The sequence below is a fragment of the Anopheles stephensi genome, chromosome X (assembly GCF_013141755.1).
Source record: "Anopheles stephensi strain Indian chromosome X, UCI_ANSTEP_V1.0, whole genome shotgun sequence".
In the NCBI taxonomy this organism is placed as follows: domain Eukaryota; kingdom Metazoa; phylum Arthropoda; class Insecta; order Diptera; family Culicidae; genus Anopheles; species Anopheles stephensi.
The window spans coordinates 13,711,816-13,729,655 of NC_050201.1; the positions used below are offsets into that span (position 1 = coordinate 13,711,816).

Sequence of the window (17,840 nt, forward strand, 5' to 3'; positions counted from 1 at the left end):
ATCGCAGAGAGTGAGAAACTAGGAGCTGACTTCACTGCGACGCGGCAAACACCATTCATATACTCCGGTTTCCGTAGCACCCGTGCAGCACCCAAGCAGGCAGATCCCCCCCAGGAAAGTTGTCCGAGGCGGCATGTCTGAGGTAGAGCCAGGGATGACTGTGCGTGTGTGTGTGTATGGTATGGAGTGGAAATAAATCAAATAGAGGAGGGTGAACGGACCGAACGATGCGAATGGGCGAACGTGATTATCTCTCTCGACGGCTACGTGGGTCTCGGCGTTCAATTTTTTTTTCTTTCTGCTATTTCGTATGTTGTTGCTGTTGCTGCGGCCTGCATTTGATGTGGAGCCCGCACACTGCTGGCGCACTACCGCACAGGCCACCTTCATCTTTGCAGCGGGATGTGTTGTTGGTACCGCTGGAATATTCCATTCCCATCGCTAGCTGTGCTAGCCAAATGAACCTAGAGATGGGCAGCCCCGGTGACAGCGAGATCCAAATGGATGGTGTGTGTGTGTGTATATCGAGCCTGTATGGTTGAGGGATGGCAGGGTTGCGTTGATGGGAGAATGGTAAGCAGTGTCGATCGTCTACCTGCTTCCCTGGGCTAGTTCCATTGAGGTCCCTTCCGTCGAGTGGAGGTAGTTCCGTTGTCTCTCTGCACTGTTCTGGTTTTGTCTGTGCTTGCCTACGTGTATGCGCTACTCTGACGTTTCTGAAGATTGGGAACCTAATGTGTTGCAACTTCCCTGAGCTATCCATGACTAAGAATATCTCGGATGTCATCTTCTTGCTGGACGAGCAATAGACCGTCCAGTGTGTGTTACCCGATATCTCCGTCTCCGTCAAAGTCAAAGTCTGCGCAACCCCCCCTCCCCACCTCCCCCTCTCCTTTCCCGGTTGCTCATCGTTAACCAGGTATAAAACAATGTCTCTTCTGCGCCTACACTGTTGCGCGTCCTAAAATAGGACCGCAGGTGAAGGTAGCCAGAAACATCTCCTATCACCTCGAGTATGGCGTTGAATCATTTCACTCTCCGGCCGGTTGGGGGCCGGAAGCAGTGGGACTTGGATTGGAGAGCTGCACCCAGCATATGGGGCAGTACGCTAATAAGTCTTGGACCTTGTCGTGTATCGTCTTCGTATCGCCAATGGCCATATTGTCTCTGACGTCATTGCAGTAGGCGGACAGAGCACTGTGGACGTGGGACGGCGTCCCCCATACCACGATGGACCGTCACCTTCCTTCGACCATTTCGGACGATATTCAATTAGGGTTCCGTTGCCACCGGACCTTGCCGGTTTGTAGAAACAAATCAAGCACTCACACACACACGCGCGCATTGAGGCGAACGGTGACTGGGCGTGTTGGGGAGACGACCCGTAAATGCTACCGACGTCAGCAAGATGGCGAATATTGTATACAATTTGGACATTGCCGAAGTCGTACTAGTCCGGGGACTTTGGAAGATGATTTACCCCTCATTGCGAGGGAAGGCGCGTGAGTGAGGGATAGAAAAGCGCTTCTTCTTGATCAGCACTTGGTGCGCACATTCTTAAAACGGGACCAGATGGGAGGCGGGCGACTGCCCACCCACACGAGGCCTCAGTAATGCATGCATCCACAGTTTTGCTGGCTCAAAATGGCGATCCACAAACGACGCAATCCGTTATCAGAAAGCAGCAGCGGGGGGGATCTCGCTGCCCAACCAGGTCTCGAAGCACTGTTTTGCCCGTGCTCGCTTTCGTTCAAGAACGGTTGGCAAACCTTGAAGAATGGTCGGCGTAGACCGGACGGTTGTACCGTTGCTTTTTTTTCTTGCTGGAAGATGTCTTTTTAACTCCATTGGACTCTTAGGCTGTAGGGAAAGTTAGCCAGCCAAACATTCTATTTGACTGGGAGTTATGAATAGTCCAGGAATAGCCAATGATTATCCGGCTAGCTCCAATAATTTCTAACCATTGAAAAGGTTGAGTCCGTGACAGAGAGAGCGAGAGAGAGAGATAGAGAGAGAGATTTTCGTAGCTGGAAGCGTGACTTGGGATATTGGTAGGCCTTTTGAAGGCGTAGGTGAAACGGACACAGCTCCGGTGCTAGTTTGTACTTACGTTTGTGTTTGTGTGAATTTGTAGGGCTTTCGAATCGCGAAAAGCTATCCCCGCACATGCTCTTCCTACCCTCATCACCTTCTCCATGAAGATGGTTCGTATACACGGGTTTGCGGGATTGCCGCCCCATGTCAGATGGTTATGATGGTCATCAGGGCCTTCTGCCATTGGTAAGGGTTTTGTTGTGTGGGGCACCAGCACCTTTTACGTGTGCGGCTGTTATATGTCTGTGTGTTTTAGGCTTCGGGCTTTTAATAACTGCACTTGCAACCCTGAGTACCAGTGCGCATGATTATGCTTGTGTGTATGTGCCGAAGGTGGTGTGTGTACTTTGGGGAGCACATTGCCTTTCTCTTCTTCGATGCGGTTTCACCGCTTCGCCATTAGATCTTCATCTACCGGGAAGGCCTAGATTTGCTCCAGACAAACTACTCTACTCCCAACTCTTGGGGTACTACCGATGAGAGGGGCCTGTATATCTGATCGCATACATAGCATACACTGCTACCTCTGTGGAGCGTTTCGCGACTAGAATTGTATCCGTAGCCCGCGTTTTGGAGACCAGGGCCTCCCCTAATCACATATGCACTCCGAATTGTGGTTTTGTACGCCCGCCTGTCTCATCTCCGTTCGACGGACGGGCTTTTTCACATTCTTCTGGATATCGGCCTCACCGCTTCTTCCCGTGTACCGGGTTTTGGTACATATTTCAACGACGTGTCCCAAACCTTCACCTCTCCTCCAGCTCCTACCCGTCTTCGTGTTCCGGAGCTCCCCCATCAGGTGAGGCTGTGTTCGGTACCGTCGATTTAATGTAGCCCGCTCTCTGGTTTTCGAACTACTGCCGAACAAAGTCGAGTTAGGTAGGCAGATAGATAGAGGTGTATGTCTGGGTCGGTGTGTGTGTGTGTGCATGTGCTGGGAAGTGTTAAAGGAAGGTAGACAAGGGAAGCGAGATTTTGTGGATCATCCGCACAGCGTCGGTATCTCCCTTTGTTTCTCACGCCCATCTCTTCCGGGCCGTTTCCTCCGGTATCCCGGTCCTCAGGAATCACGGAACGCCATTGTAAATGGTGGGCATTGCATGAGAGATTGTGTGAGCGCAAAAGCCCTTTTTCGCCAATGGTTTTTCTCCATCTTTTACTGTGCTTCATCTGGACTCGCCTGCTCTCACTCGCGCCGGACACACAGATAAACGCAGCGGCACGCATACTCAAGCCGAGTTTTGCTCCGAGTATTATAAAGTGCGGTGTGTTGTGTGTTCTCTACCTGCCGCTTGTTTTTTGGGGCATGACTATCCCGCGCCGTTTGGAAAAGTTTTGCGTTAGGCGATCTTTCTTTTTCCTTTTGCTTTCAAGGGAGTTTTTTGGAGTGAGATGCTCTACACGTTACAGATTTGCAACACAACCCTAGCCTCGAAACGCTCCTAGTGCCCGAATCGTGCCGAGTCGTCCGGAGCGGGGCATCATCAGCATAAGCAGATACAGCAGCCTCCAAAGGCACGGTGCTGACTGGCGAATTGCGTGAAAGGACCCGGGGAACTATCTAAGCGAACCGTGGAAGAAACAGAAACCAATATCGGAGAGAAAAATGCCTTTCATTTTAAATCACCTCTCAGGGTTTTGCTTCTGGAGGAAAGTCCCCACACTACTGCTTCTCTATGAGCTCCTATTTTTGTCCTCGCGCACTCGACATTTTCGTCGAAAGGCAGCGAAAGAGGGGGCGCCCGTGGGACACCTATGGCGCGGTATGCAAAGACTGTGTCTCGTCTTCTTCACCCTGCTGGATGGAAAATTATTGCGAGCCGACGTCCGAAAGCATACCGAGATATAACCTCACAAATGGGTTGGGGTTCGCCGTCCCACAACTCTTCTGCGTGCATACACTCCACCTGAACCTGGAGCGCTCCGGCAAATTAAATCCGTGTGGTGGCTCTGTGTGTTTTCTGTTTTCCTTTCGCCCAAGTTTGTGGAGCTCTGCTGTTACTACTCCAACTCTGACTCTAACTCTATCAAACTGCCTACCAAAAGGGACCTCTCCCGGTTTTGCGCTCTGTCTTGTAGAATTCGTCGTGCGTACCAGGGTGTGTGTGTGTTCTCTGCTCTCTTTCCCGTACTTGACCGGTGGTGCCTAAAACGGGCTGAACGCCGGAGGTAGGTTAGAATGGCGAGGGAACGTTGTATAGAGATGAGGGAGATGAAATTCAACTCCCACCCTCCCCCTACCTGACTCCAACATTGGACCTTCACCTCCCAATAATGTGCCGCTCGTTGTTGTTCGGTGTATAAAGGTTTGAATTAATTATTGTCGGGTCGATTCGCAGCAGCTTCGCCCGTTAAAGTTGCGCATACGGGTTTCCAAACCCCGTATGGAGGTGTAGGTGGATTGGGCGCCGGGAGTGTGGGCTGCGGAAGGAAAGCGATGAATGTAATGAGACTCGGCAAACGGTTGATGTCTACAGCACACACACACAGCGGGAACCTCCGGGCCTTCAGGGAGGTACAGGAAAGGCCTAGAGCGAGACCCTATTAGCAGCTCCACCCAGACCCCTGTACGTTGTGGGATGGGAGAATTGGAAATTTGACATTCGCTTTGGAAAGGTTAGGTGCAACGAGCTTGAATCCGAGCAGATGAGCATGCCGTTAGATGCAATAGGATGGGTAAGCGAGAGCTGTAAGAGAGAAAGGGAGAGCGAGAGAAATGGAGAGGCAGCCACGCATTCCAATGTAATTGAAGATCCGGTGTAGGTCTTCGCAAGCTTGAAAAGCTTCAACCGTAGCCATCAAAGCTGCAAAAATGAATGAGCTCTTGTACAAAAACTGTCAAATATCTGACCTGTACTAGTTGTCGATGTTGGACAACAGATAGAGAACTGTCAATATAGAGGCTGGATTGAATTCTTGTAAAGCTGTCCAATCGGTAGTATATCTGATCTCGACCGATTGTCGATGGCCGATAACAAATCAAATCTGTCGGTTAGTAACCTACATACCCTCAGACATTCTCCCAGATGGCGCTCTTGTGCAACTGTCAAATAGTAGTCTGATGTGTCATTTTCTACGTGCCAAAGCTAATCCTTATCCGCAATTCCCTGAAGATGGCGTTCGGTCTTCCGCGTAGGAAGGAAATAAATAAATGTATTGCTGCTCTCTATATATATCTCTCTCTCTCTCTTTCGCTTGATCATTTTCTCTTCTTCTTTCTCGCTGCCTCTCTTTCTTTCTCCAGTCTTATCACGGACATTTTCTGTACCACCTGTATACCGCTCACATCTTCTTTAGCGTTACCGGCTGTTGTCCTTGAATGATCAGCGGGTGCGTCTTCGATTTCAACTTTCCCTCCACAATCTTCCCGTCCTTGCTTGCGGTGTTGCCCCCGAGAAGTTCGAAATATCCAGTTTTTTTTGCGTGCCCACTTCTTCCTCTTCCTCTTGCTCCGTAACACACGCACACAAGCGTATATGTGTCCGTCAAGTAAGAAGGTGAAAACTCGCATAAATCAACCTCCGTGCGGTGCACACGCAGGAGTCGGTCCCAGGTCCAGTGTCCGGCTACAGTACGGTGCCGGCTCAAAAGCAAATGAACTAGGTTTCTTTCAGCTTTTCTGTATGGATGTGTGTTGGTTTTGGCTGCATCGAATGGCCCCTTCGGAACTTCGAGGGACTTTATTAATTTCTCCTCAATAAAAACTACCCCCGAGAAGAAAAAAAACATGGCGCCCGCACCATGTGCTTTTTTGAGCCAATTTTTGCTGTATTGTTGCCGAAAATGGTTGTTCGGCTCGCACACACATGATGATGATGACCTTACGAAAAATGTCCGAGATAAGACCGAAGGGCCTGTTCAAAGTTGAAGTCACGCTCCGAAACTCGCTCTCGCACCAAGTGGGGCCATATTGTCGTGGACGTCGCACTGAGAACCGGCGTCTGGTGCATATTGAACAAACGTTTGATTTTTATGAAATGTTTGAGGCTTTAGAATTGAGATTTTTGTTCTCTACATGATGCGTTCTCCTCTGTGGTGTTGATGTGTTTCCCGGTGTGCAAAGTTTCTTTCCATTTGCCTGCCTTTCGCTTGGCTCCGCTAGTGTGTGCGGCATTTTGTTTTTCCTTCTAGTTGGTCCGGTGGTCGAGCTTATCGGTTTCGGTTCGTGGACGAGAATGGATCACGTGGATAGTAATGCCGAGTGGAGGGCAGTACCGAGAAGTGGAGGAGAGTATAAGCGCCAGTAGTTGATGACGGCACGAAGACGGCCATTTTGTGTGTGTCTCGGTCGGCTGTGCCATTAGTTTGCCATTTTGCTACCGCCACTCTCACTCACGCCCTTTTTTTTGCGTGAACTGCCTGCTGCTCCACTGAGCAGCTCGAGGTAGCAGAGTTGGAGACGAGACGAGCGTGTTATACCGTGCCGATACCTCGGGCAGAAGAAAAAAGGCAAGCGCCACACGAGTAGCGCGAGAGCACGGCAAGGGTTTTGATTGGGGATAGGGTGTTAGGTAGGTGGTGGTCGGGGTAGAAATGGAACAGAAAATGACGCGCGCGCGTGTACACAAACTTCAAGCGAATGTTAATATTTATAGGTACGTGCCCGAGCGCATACTATCTCGACCGAAGCGTCCTCGACCAGCCAACCCTCCACCACCTCGGCCGGGGAGAATCGGCCCCAGACGTCGTTTATCGCGTCCAGCAAAGGGGGGGGTCTCGTTACCAAGCCCAGCGGTGTTGTTATAAAGTACCGTGCTTCGCACGATGTCACCCCGGGTTGACAAGGAGTTTGTGAGAGGCGCTTCGATTTTGGGACCTTCTCTCCACAAAAAAAAAGACGACCCTTGTTTGAGCCTACCAGAAGGGAAAGCGAAACGAGGACCTGAAGGAGAGATTTGAGTAGGGTCCAACGGTTGGCGTTTCGGAACGCAAATAAATAAATTCTTCACCCGGTGACCACCGTGTCCACCTTCCAGAAACCCCATATCGGCCCCTCTTTCAGAATTCATGGAGTCTATAGAATCAGTGATATGTGCCGGGGCCGGAGCTGTGCAGGAGAAAGGTGGCGGAGAGGGATTAAGGCAATCGTGCACACACACACACACGCGCGGACACACATTGGTAGTTTATTTGTGATGCTAACCGATGACAACCAGCGCTCAATCGCGGGCTCACGCCATTGCGTGTGAACACATTTACGCTAGCGAAATCGATCCACCAACACGCACGGGACACTAGTGTGTGTCTGTGTACGTGATTTAATTCAACGGATCTGTGACTTAAGGGGAAACGAAGGGTTCTCCGCGGACAATGATCTCCGGTGTGATACAAAGGGAAGGGTCTATGCTTCATTTCTGTTCCTGTAAAATAATTTAAACAAAAAAAAGTGTAAGGAACAGAACTGGGCAGTATTCGATTAACCTTATCCGTGCTAATCCGCATGAAGCGTGTTTTAATGTTGCTTTTTGATTAGTTTTCTGAGGTGGTTTTTTCAAGATAACTGCTTAAAGTCTAGATGTACTTAATAATCCTTAATAATGTACCCGGATAATCCAAAGTAAGGCGCTTGACAGTACCTTACAGCAGCTGTAAATGCTGCTACGTTCATCTCGGAGTACGAGTATCAAGGGCACGGATAAACCATTATCCCGAGTAACAAGCATTAAGTATGTCCATGTGGATGTCCTCAATAGACTATTAAGGCTGGGTCTCTCTGCGTTATGCCCATGACATGACCAGTCTCGACCAAAGCCTGGAGCTCACTGTGCAGCTCATAAAACTCGCCAATTCAGTAGCTCCTTGATTATCCTTCTTTGCATACGGGTCCAAAGATACTTCTGAGATTGTCCTCTCCAATCATCAGTATTGGACAGAGTCCATGTCTTAGAGATGACCATGGCTGTAGTATGACCGATTGGTAGCCTCAGCACAATTTAGCTCATATCAACATTTATGTTGCTTTTGATGGCTATTTTCGGCGCCAGATAGATGAAAGGTGTTGATCTTGATGAGGAGCGATCACCCAACCGTACAACACTCCTGGGAAAATCGATGTCTGTTGGCGAGACCTAGACATCTCTTGACTAGTGATGTCATCATAATTTTGGATGTCTTATTTTATACAAGACACCTCAAACCAATGATGTCATCAGTCTTTGCCACTATCTGGATTCAGACTAATAGAAGTTTGTCACCTCTGAGTCTCGGATGGCTTTGTTCAGCGTCAGGTTGAAGGGAAGACTCACCATCCTGTCGCAGATCCTTGGTGGTTAAGAGTGATGTCCCTTCACCTGACATTGGGCATCATCATTCTAGTCTAGTGAGCTTGTCTTGAGGGATTTTTTGGTAATCTTATCCGATAGTATTACAACTTTAATTTTCTGTTTTAATAGGAAAATTGTTGCCATTTTTGACACACTTTTACTCTTATTAAACAACGCAGATAACAGAGAATTTTAAAAAGAAGAAACCCGAAAGAGTGTGAAGCAAACGAAGCGCTGAAATAAAATAGCATTTTACTGTGTGTACGCGCTTCAAATAACCAAATCGAAAGTTTCACCATTACGCGCGTACCAATTTTGGGGTTCACAAATTAAAACGTGAAGCGAAAACGAAACATCGTGCGAGCGGTTTAACTGCAAAACGCACGGCCGGTGCGTTTTTATTTCTTTTTTTTTGTTTTGTTTTATTACTGGTGTCCGCGTGCCAAAGAAGCTACGGTTTAAATGAGAAATGATTGAAGAAAATGCACAGCAAACGCCAAAAGCACCGGAGATTTTAAAGACCCAAAAAGCAATCAGCAACAACACAGCGCGTAAAAACAAAAGGAAGTAGAAAATTAAAATAATAAAAACCTTGGTCGAACTGGGAAGCATAAAACTGGCAAAGAAAAGCAACACGAGAACGAACTTCATTCTTGTTTCTATTCTCTTCTCTTCTCTTGTTTGCTTCTCATTTTTGGTGTGGAGAAATAATGGAGGTAGGGAAGGGGAGCAAAGAAGTGGAGGAATAAGAGGAGGAATGGGGGGGGGGTCTGAAGAATTACCGCCTCCTCCTTCCTTCTTCTACTAACCTCATGGGGTGTTCATCATCATCAGGACAGGGAGACTAGCGGATTGGATTGCATACTTTGAAAGCATACTTTTAGTTGTTCTGTTTTACGTTGCGTTTCCTCTTTCCTTCTTTTCTCTTCTTATGTCTTTGTTTTCTTTTTTTTCTTTGCTTCTTTTTCTTCTTCCCCTTTTCTTTCTTTCTCTTTTTTTCCTTTTTTCGTTCTTTCTTTTTTTTTGCTTACGTTTTTTCCCTCCTATTTTTTCATAATTTTTCCCCTTTCTCCGATTTTGCTCATCCTGAGCGCGAATTACTCCAGCCGGAAGCCGCTCTTCATTATCTGAATTTTGGACTAATTTGCAAAACATAAAAAAAATAATTGAAAGGATGTTCGCGTTGCGAAAGGCGAAAGTAAAACAGCTAGCAGCATGACAGTGTTGCTGCACGCAATTATACGAATGGTCAGGAATGTTTATGAACGCAACTAACAGTGACCTTTTCCGAATGATTATATGGTGTCCTTTTTATTTTACTTTAATTATACTTTTTGTTCGGGCGTAAGTGTTCTTCAGCGAGCTTGGTTAACGCCAATCCTGGAGAATGTGCTTCGCACCGCCAAACATTAAATCGAGGCACGAAGCCAAATTGGTCATTTGCACGAAAAGCAGGGGATGCACACGTGTTTCCTTTCTGTGTTAATGTTGGTTGCACGGTAGCTGATGTGTCCTTTCTCGGGGACTTCGAGGGATAAGGATGTGCACACCGAGATTTTCCCCCAAACCCTTGGAACCGATGTGTGTTTCCTTTGAATGTCTTGTGCGAAATTCTAATATGAATCTCTCACTCGCTCTCACGCTCTCTCTCTCTCTCTCGCTTTCAGATTTTGTCCTCCTCAAATATCTCATCTGAATATCCTTTTACGCTTGAATGGATTCGAAAGCCGGGGGTTTTTTTTCGGCTACCAGTTCCCGGCGACTATCGTTATGTCTGTGTTACATTTGTGACGTACCTGAACCACCATCTTTTCACACTTTTTCGCGAATAGGCGAAAAAGGGCGCAAGAGAAAAAAATAGCTGTGCAAAAGTATCCTTGGAACACTAGAAGTAGGGTGCGAACATTGAATGTGGCTGTGTGGTTGGGTTGTAGTTTCTCTCTTTCTACCTCTCTAGAGTAAGAAATCTTCGCAAACATCGCTAAGAGACAGAGAAAAAAAAACAATTCAAATCAGAAAGGATATTCCACAAGATGTATATAATGCAAGTGAGATAGATAAATATCTCCTTCTTCTTTACTCTTCTCCAATCGCTCTCTCGCTCTCTTTCTCGTTATGGAACCCCACTTATACTGCTCAGGCAAACAATACCAACAAGGTGGTTCTTTGAATAAAAATTAGAGCAACTACCGGCACGTTTCATCCTTCTCTGTTGAAGGATCCGTTCGCTGGAATGGTTATGTGTGTGAGTGCTACAATGTATTGGTAGTAGCAGCTCGGTGTAGGTTAGGCAAGGACGAGGGAGAGAGAGGAAGTGATCGGGACACGGGGACGACGCCCCACGGTCATGGTTCGCGAGCGACATCATCGTCATCCTTCTTGGAAGGCCATAAAGGAAATAGGATATACCATTACCCTCGAGCGCGCGCCCTTTCATCCTCTCGTCCCGTTTGGTCCTTCCGACCAGGCCGAAGCCTAGAAGCGTTTCGGAAGCAAAACATGTGGTTTCTCTCTGTATTGGTGTGTTTTGTATTTTCCTTTTATGCAGTTCAGTTTTCATTTGCCTTGCGCCTTATTATTGTCCTTGATGTCCTTTATTTTTGCCTTGCTGGTCGGGTATATGCATACATACCTTCATTTATGTGCGTGAAGGATGTTCGGAATCGGAAGAGAAATGTGAAGTAGCCGAACATGGCATTCTCGTTGGTGGTGACGCAGTTTTTTTCGGAACAGCTCAGAATTCTGAACTCTCTTTTCACACGATAATCGCACCCGCTTCCGGGAAATGTTCTGCTGCAGCCATCGGGCAGGCATCAGACCACCGTTAGTGGACTACTATCACTAGCCAACTTGTTCATCGTTAGCAGCTTCAAAGATGATGATGCGTTTTTAGGGTCAAATGGTGCAGAAGGGTTTGTTCTTCGCTCGTAATGCGTCACACACACATTTGAGGGTGATCCTTGGAGATGAAGAAGCGAAGAGCGAGGACCTAGAAACAATGGACCTTCCTAGCTGTTCCGAGTAGTGGAAGCGAATATTAAACGCGTAAAATGCGTCCCTCCTTAAACATTTAGTTGGTCTCCAGCGTGATATGGCTCGGGTATTGCGTGTTTATTTCCTCCAAGGATTTAACCTACCAGGGGGGGCACCAGAGTCTTGCACCTTTGGGCAGATGTTCCGCAGCACCGACTGTTACCAACAGGATATGTCCTTATGGCGCTTGGTTTATTTGAGCAAACTTTTTACATCAACACGTTGCGGTAACAGTCCGTAGTTTAGTGGGTTATGTTGCCGGTTGCGAGCACCGGTCTGGTAGCAGCTTCAAATCTCATTCGGACTCTAGAACCGTTGGATGTTAACCTTCTTCAAAAATCCTTACTGGTAGGAGATGTTAAATGACACATTTGACAGCCGACTGACAGCTGTCAATTTGAAGCAATGGATGATCCTATAATATATAGCTATTATGCTTTATTTTTCAACTATCTAATGTTAACAGATGTCATCAAGATTTCTTAAATATTTGTCAGGCGCTATAACCGCTTCGCGGTCTTGGTCTTCTTCATAAGTCCCCGAAACCGCAAGCGGTTTAGTGCCGTCGTCTGCCAATCCATTATCCTGAACATTCTGGTAGAATTTACCTCCCCTGTCGAGGTGTACTTTACAGACTGAGTCGCCCAGCACCGTTCTCATGACATGTCCAACTCACCAGAGTCTAGCGAGTGAGGTGATCTCACCGTACAGTTCGTAGAGAACACGTCTCTGTAGTATTTGACATCAAGCTACTGATGTTTATCCAAGTCACAACGAACTTAGTGGTAGAAAGCTCTAACCAGTATACATGAGGCTTCGTCCGAGATCGCGAGTACCTCTAAGGCGTTGTTTCACAATTGTGCAAAGATGATGTGATTGCGGCTAGTTGGATGGAGGAGGAGGGGCCGCGGGGGTGTTTGACACACATAAAACGTCACCGGGTTTTGCGCTGGTTGGCGGCACCCATTTGGCAAATGAAGATAGAGCGATAGAGCGACTATTGGTTGTATTTCGTTGTTTTGCTTTCTTTTAACCTTTAGCTTGACATGCTCTAGCCGAGCTCTTCTCTTTACTAAAGGCGCTCGATAAAGAGAGTACCGACGTGTTTTGCGTTTCTGTTGGTTAGTGCTACTGATTGTTATGTGTGTGTGTGTTTGTTTTTTGTTCGCCATTTGCGGTAGCGATAACAACATGGCATAATCGTTGCACTCCGTGTTCATTTTCGTTCCAATAGACTCGGTCATATGAGAGGAAGGCTGATGAGGAGGACTTACGGGAGGTTGTGTGTGTCTGTGTTGCTAAAGGGTGAGGGCAGTTTTAATGGGTACCGTGGGTTGTTATTTCATGCAAGTGGATACAACTATAACCACCCTTTAGCGTGTAGGAATATCCATTATTTCATCAAGAAAGCCAACAAAAAAGCACGAACCTCACTTGCGCAGTTAAGAAAACAAAAAATCTTCTCCCTCCACACCCAGAGGTCCCAGAGCTCAGTAAGTTGCTTTCACCCATCACCTTATTCATCCGCTAACAAGGTTCAAACAAGCGCTCCGGTAAAGTCACCGATGTTGGTGGTGGTCCACACACACACTGAAGAATGAATCTTAAATAAAGCGAGCAGATTTTGCACAGCTCGGGAAGGATTTGCATTGGTTTGCTATTGTCCAAAACTTTCACTTTCATTTTCAGGGATCGGAGTTCTCAACCGAAAGAGTTCAAATGGCTTTTTTCAGTTCATCGAATCTTAGCCGCCATATTGAAATCGGAGGGGTCTACGAAATATCATAACAAAAAGGTCGATTCAATGCTTGAGCACGTGTCCTGACGATCCGACGTGACAGAGAACATGGTAGATTGATAAAAGTGATATTAAAATGAACGTCACTGTATGCTAGAAAATGTCAAAATGGCTGCAAATTAGGTTTTGCTGAACTAATTTTCACATTCCGCTTTAGCTCGTGTCAAGAGTTGCTTAAAAGCGTGACTAATGTGTTGTTTTACACCCAAATATGGTCATAGGTTTCTCTTTTACTTCCTCTTTCTCACATCTGTCACTGTTTTCGGTTTTCCCCCCGCTCTATTGCTTGACGTATTTCTTGTTCAATTTTATGAGTTTTTTTTCCCACTTATTCTTCTTCGCTTCTCGGTTTTGATACGTTACGTAGCATCTGCCTTTTCTTCTTCGCCTTGTTTTTCTATCCGCCTTCGCTTCTTCCCCGTTGTACATTACGCGTTCAATCATTTGACGTTGACCGCGGCATTAAATGAGTGACCTGACACGCCACCCTGCACATGTGTTGGTGAGTGAACACGCGTGCGCGTTCACTCACTGCACGTCATTGAATAAATCAAACCGTTTTTCTGTGATGGGTTTTGTTTCAACAGGCACTCACCTGGGTACCGGGTACCTCATTCGGAAACCTCTCAACACTGGGTTGTGGAGAATTGGAGATGGTTTTTTTGTTGTTGTTATTTCTCACATCGATTATCGATGATGATGTACGATCGGCTGAGTTTATTTTCTTTATACGCCTATGTGTGTGTGGGAAGAGCCAAGCAACAATGATGGTGGGGCGCCATAAGTGATTGAAACAAATTATCCACTAATAACTGATAAGTCGAAAAGTGTGAGGTGCAATTGCGAGTGTTATGTATTAATCTACTACATCCCCGGGGTAGATTAAGGTCAGGTAGCTCGCTCGGGTCTGGAAGGTTTCAAGTACTACCGGGTTTATACTTTAAGGTTCGCTTGTTTGTCAACCTAGAATGCTAGTGGTTGGGGGGTAGAGCACGCAGCTTCACGTGACATAATACTGATGGCAGGGTGTAACGATGACAGTTAACGGCAATTAATGTCTACTGACATGAGTGTGAGATGTATGCCAACAATCAACTTTAATGCTAATACACTTCGTTACGCTCTTGATTGAGCAAGATCAACAAAACACCTCTCAGAACATCAAAATAATCGGCTTCTGTCAAGCAATAAATCAAAATTAACAGTCAGAGCTTGGCTAGCTGCCAGAGCACGCATACGGTGGCACGCGCTTCTCTGGTCTATCGTGCGTGACGGTCCAAACGTCACTGATAGCAAAAATGGATGTGCACTAGAGTGGAGCTCTCTCGCTCTCTGCAATACAGCCCCAAACCAAAGGACTCATGGGTGTTTCTGTTGCTCGGGGAAGGAACTCATCGGCAGCGCTTGAATGTGGTGCCGCCGGTGCGTATATTTACGCTACCTTTATGGTTTGTTTTGATCTTACCAGATGCCTCTCGTTCACTCTCTAACTCACTTTCTCTCCCTGTCTCTCTCGCGCCCACAAACACACACTGCTATGAAATGAAACCACCCTTTATACAAACATCACACAGAGCGCGTGTGGATAAGGGACTCTCTGGAATGATATGGGATTTGGGTTGTGTTGTTGCTGTTATTTCTGTAGCGGCGAACATGACCTTAAATCAAATGCATATGTGTGTGTGAGTGTGTTTGTTTTAAATACACTCACAACACTGTAGGACTACCGATTATAATGGGCATTAGCTTATGAGGCCTTTTTTGCGTTCCTCTCCGTCTCTCTATCTCGATCGAAGATGGTGGCGACACCGACCTAACCGACGGGCTTATTTATATCACCGACGACCGACGGTATTGGTTTTTTTTGCGTTACCAAACCGTCACTGTTAATATGATCGGAACTATCGGTTTTGTAAGTTTGGCGATGAAACTAACTGTAGCGACGGCCGGGCTGCGGTATTGACTGTTTGAAGATGGCGCTACGTCCTTGATTATACAGATGTCATTTGGTTTTGTTTGGAAGATCGTATAAATATATAAGATTCTATTGGGGATCTAACTGGAGATCTTGGCAGCTTAATATCGGCTAGACACGACTAGAGTCTAAGATACCTTAATTTGATAAAGGTGATGCACCGCTCAGACTCGACCGGTGCGGCATCCATGTTTGCCGAAGTGACGCAAATGTGTCAGCCATTATCGTTGGCCGTAATTATGCTAATATTTGCGCAAGGTTGTATTTGTGCGATCCACACCCGAGCAATGGTTCGTCCCATTGCATTGTACGCAATGTTCCCAATAGAAACTGTCCGACAACGGTCCAACCAACCTAAATCTCCCCACATTAGTTGCGTTAGTTTCCATTATAACTGTGTCTGTGTGTATGTGTGCGCGCGTGTGGATTCTTTTTTTTTCGCAATGCGTTTTATATTGCGATTAAACTTCCGTGTGAGTGCCTTAGGCCGTGTTTGGTTCGCCGGAGACTCTTCGCGCCAAGTCAGCTCTGGTAGAACTGGTTCTATATATACGGTAGGCCGAATACGGTGGTGCCCTTTTACCCACCGTAGCTTGTGGAGCTATCGCCGACCTGCATATGACACATGATATGTGCGCGTCGTTGCCACCGCTTACCAGAGGCACCACAGATATCGCCGCACGAGACATCTTCTGAGCCACGGTATCTGAACGCACACTCAGCACTGCTGCGTCGTCGTCTAGCCCTGGTACAGTGAGTGTCCGAGAGGCGTTGTCGCAGGGTCCACTCGCTTCGCTCTAGCTCTCACACGCTCGCCTCTGTAGCAGCGAACCGAACCTCGGTCCTGTGTGTGGTCCCTGTGTGCGGTGCGGGTCGATAGGTATCAGGCAAAACTAAGACAAAGCTCTCCACGCTCATTTGCATCGGGTCGCCACTCGCCGTATGCAACTGGCGGCATCCGCACCCCTGCGCCCCTGCGCGGATATATCGTAGAGAGCCTCACACCAATACCAATTAACCCGTAACATCCGCGGGGTGAGACTATTTAGTGCTTCCGTCTGACCGCCGACCGTCTACGCACACGGGGTTAATGGTGGCCCGTTTTGGGCTGAGCAGCGAATGAGCAGTGCCTCTTCTTGGGTGTTACCCTTAAAATGGGTGTACAGAGAGTAAGAGGTGTAGATGTGTGGAGATTTGGTTAGGTTTGATGGTGTTCCGCAGGCCCAACCGCAGCCCCAAACCAGCAGTGGCTCTGATCGGAGCTAATGATAACGATCCATAAATTAATTGCCTAGTTTACTGCTGTGGATTGGTGGTTTCCACCCAGCTGCATCAAATCCAATATTTGTTTCTGAGCTTGTAACTACACACAGACACACTCGAGCGGGGCGTGTAGTTGCAATCAGTGGAGCAAATATGTTTGTGCAGCCCACTAACAGGCGACACACTCAATCGCATTTACAAGTCATACGAATGTCCCTACAGTAACGACGTTTTGTGCGTAGTCTTTCGCTGTTGGATGGGGTGTTTTTTTTTTTTGGGAGGGAGGAATTCCTGAGCTCGATTTTTAAAGCGCCCTCGGAATTTGGAAAGTCATGCCCCATATGCACCTCTTCAGGGTTTTTTGTCGGATGACTCAAGCATTGATAAAGATTGTCCGAGGTGAATTTGAAGGAATTGGGGAAAAGTTTAGAGTGATATGGCGCTGCTCAGAGTAGGGCGTTAGAGGGGATGAAGATTTTCTGGTGAGATATCTGAGTTTCTGAGGATCTCTTCTCAACAAGTCAGATCAGGTGGCTGCGTAATTCTCATAGCTTCGACATCAGTAGCTAGACTTCACGAACTGTCCAGAACTTGAAGCAGTTCTTCCGATCCGCATATCCACAATAGCCAAGGACTCTGAGCCAACGAACTTCGAACCGTGTCCTTCAAGCTTTCGCAGTCTCTCTGATTGTCATCTCCATGTTGATAGACAATACGGTGACGACCCGTTCATAATGAAATAGAAAATAATTCTACATTATGATGGTGGTCCTCCGCAGGAGTCGCTTCAGGTAACTCTAACGGCTAGCGTGATTCTGATAGAAAAACCTTCACTCGGTGAATCTGGCAAGTTATTTCTCTGGTAGTCTCCCCGTTTTGGTACGTGCACCATGTTATACACACCGGATCGATTGTCTGAGAGCCGCTGATCGGATAGAAACAGAGGAATTTTCAGATCGGCGATATGGTGTGAGCGAGTGAGCACAGCAACAGCAAATGGTGGGGTGTGCTGTGTGCAAGCTAAGCATGATATGCCTCACTGCGCTAATACATCTCGTCGCTCCCCGCACCCCTGGCGGAGGGTTTGATGATGGGGTGTTGGAAGGGTGGTTGCTAAAGCGCTGACGCGCGACCCCAAAAACTTACTGTGTCGCTGTACACCGCTGCTGGTCGGTCGCTGGTGTACGTTCGACGGGGAAAATACGCGAAAAACGAAGGCAGAAAAGCAGCGATTGCTGCTGAGGCGCGGCGAGTGTTATAGCACCATTCTCTCGCCATTCAATGATGGGGTGGACGGAGTAGAGGGCCTTATAGTGGTGAGGTACATGGGTGGAGAGGTGCGGTCGCGGAGTTTTCCTCCTCCCTATAATCTGCACACAAATACAACCGGATCCTAGAGAGAGAGAGAGTGAGA

General features: G+C 47.3%; 1 protein-coding gene across 1 annotated transcript in view; it reads left to right on the plus strand.

Annotated features, from left to right (window-relative positions):
* LOC118509231 (serine/threonine-protein kinase tousled-like 1) overlaps positions 1-17,840 on the plus strand; it is a 30,808-nt gene that overhangs the window by 1,762 nt on the left and 11,206 nt on the right. The gene's annotated exons all lie outside the window — the stretch shown is intronic.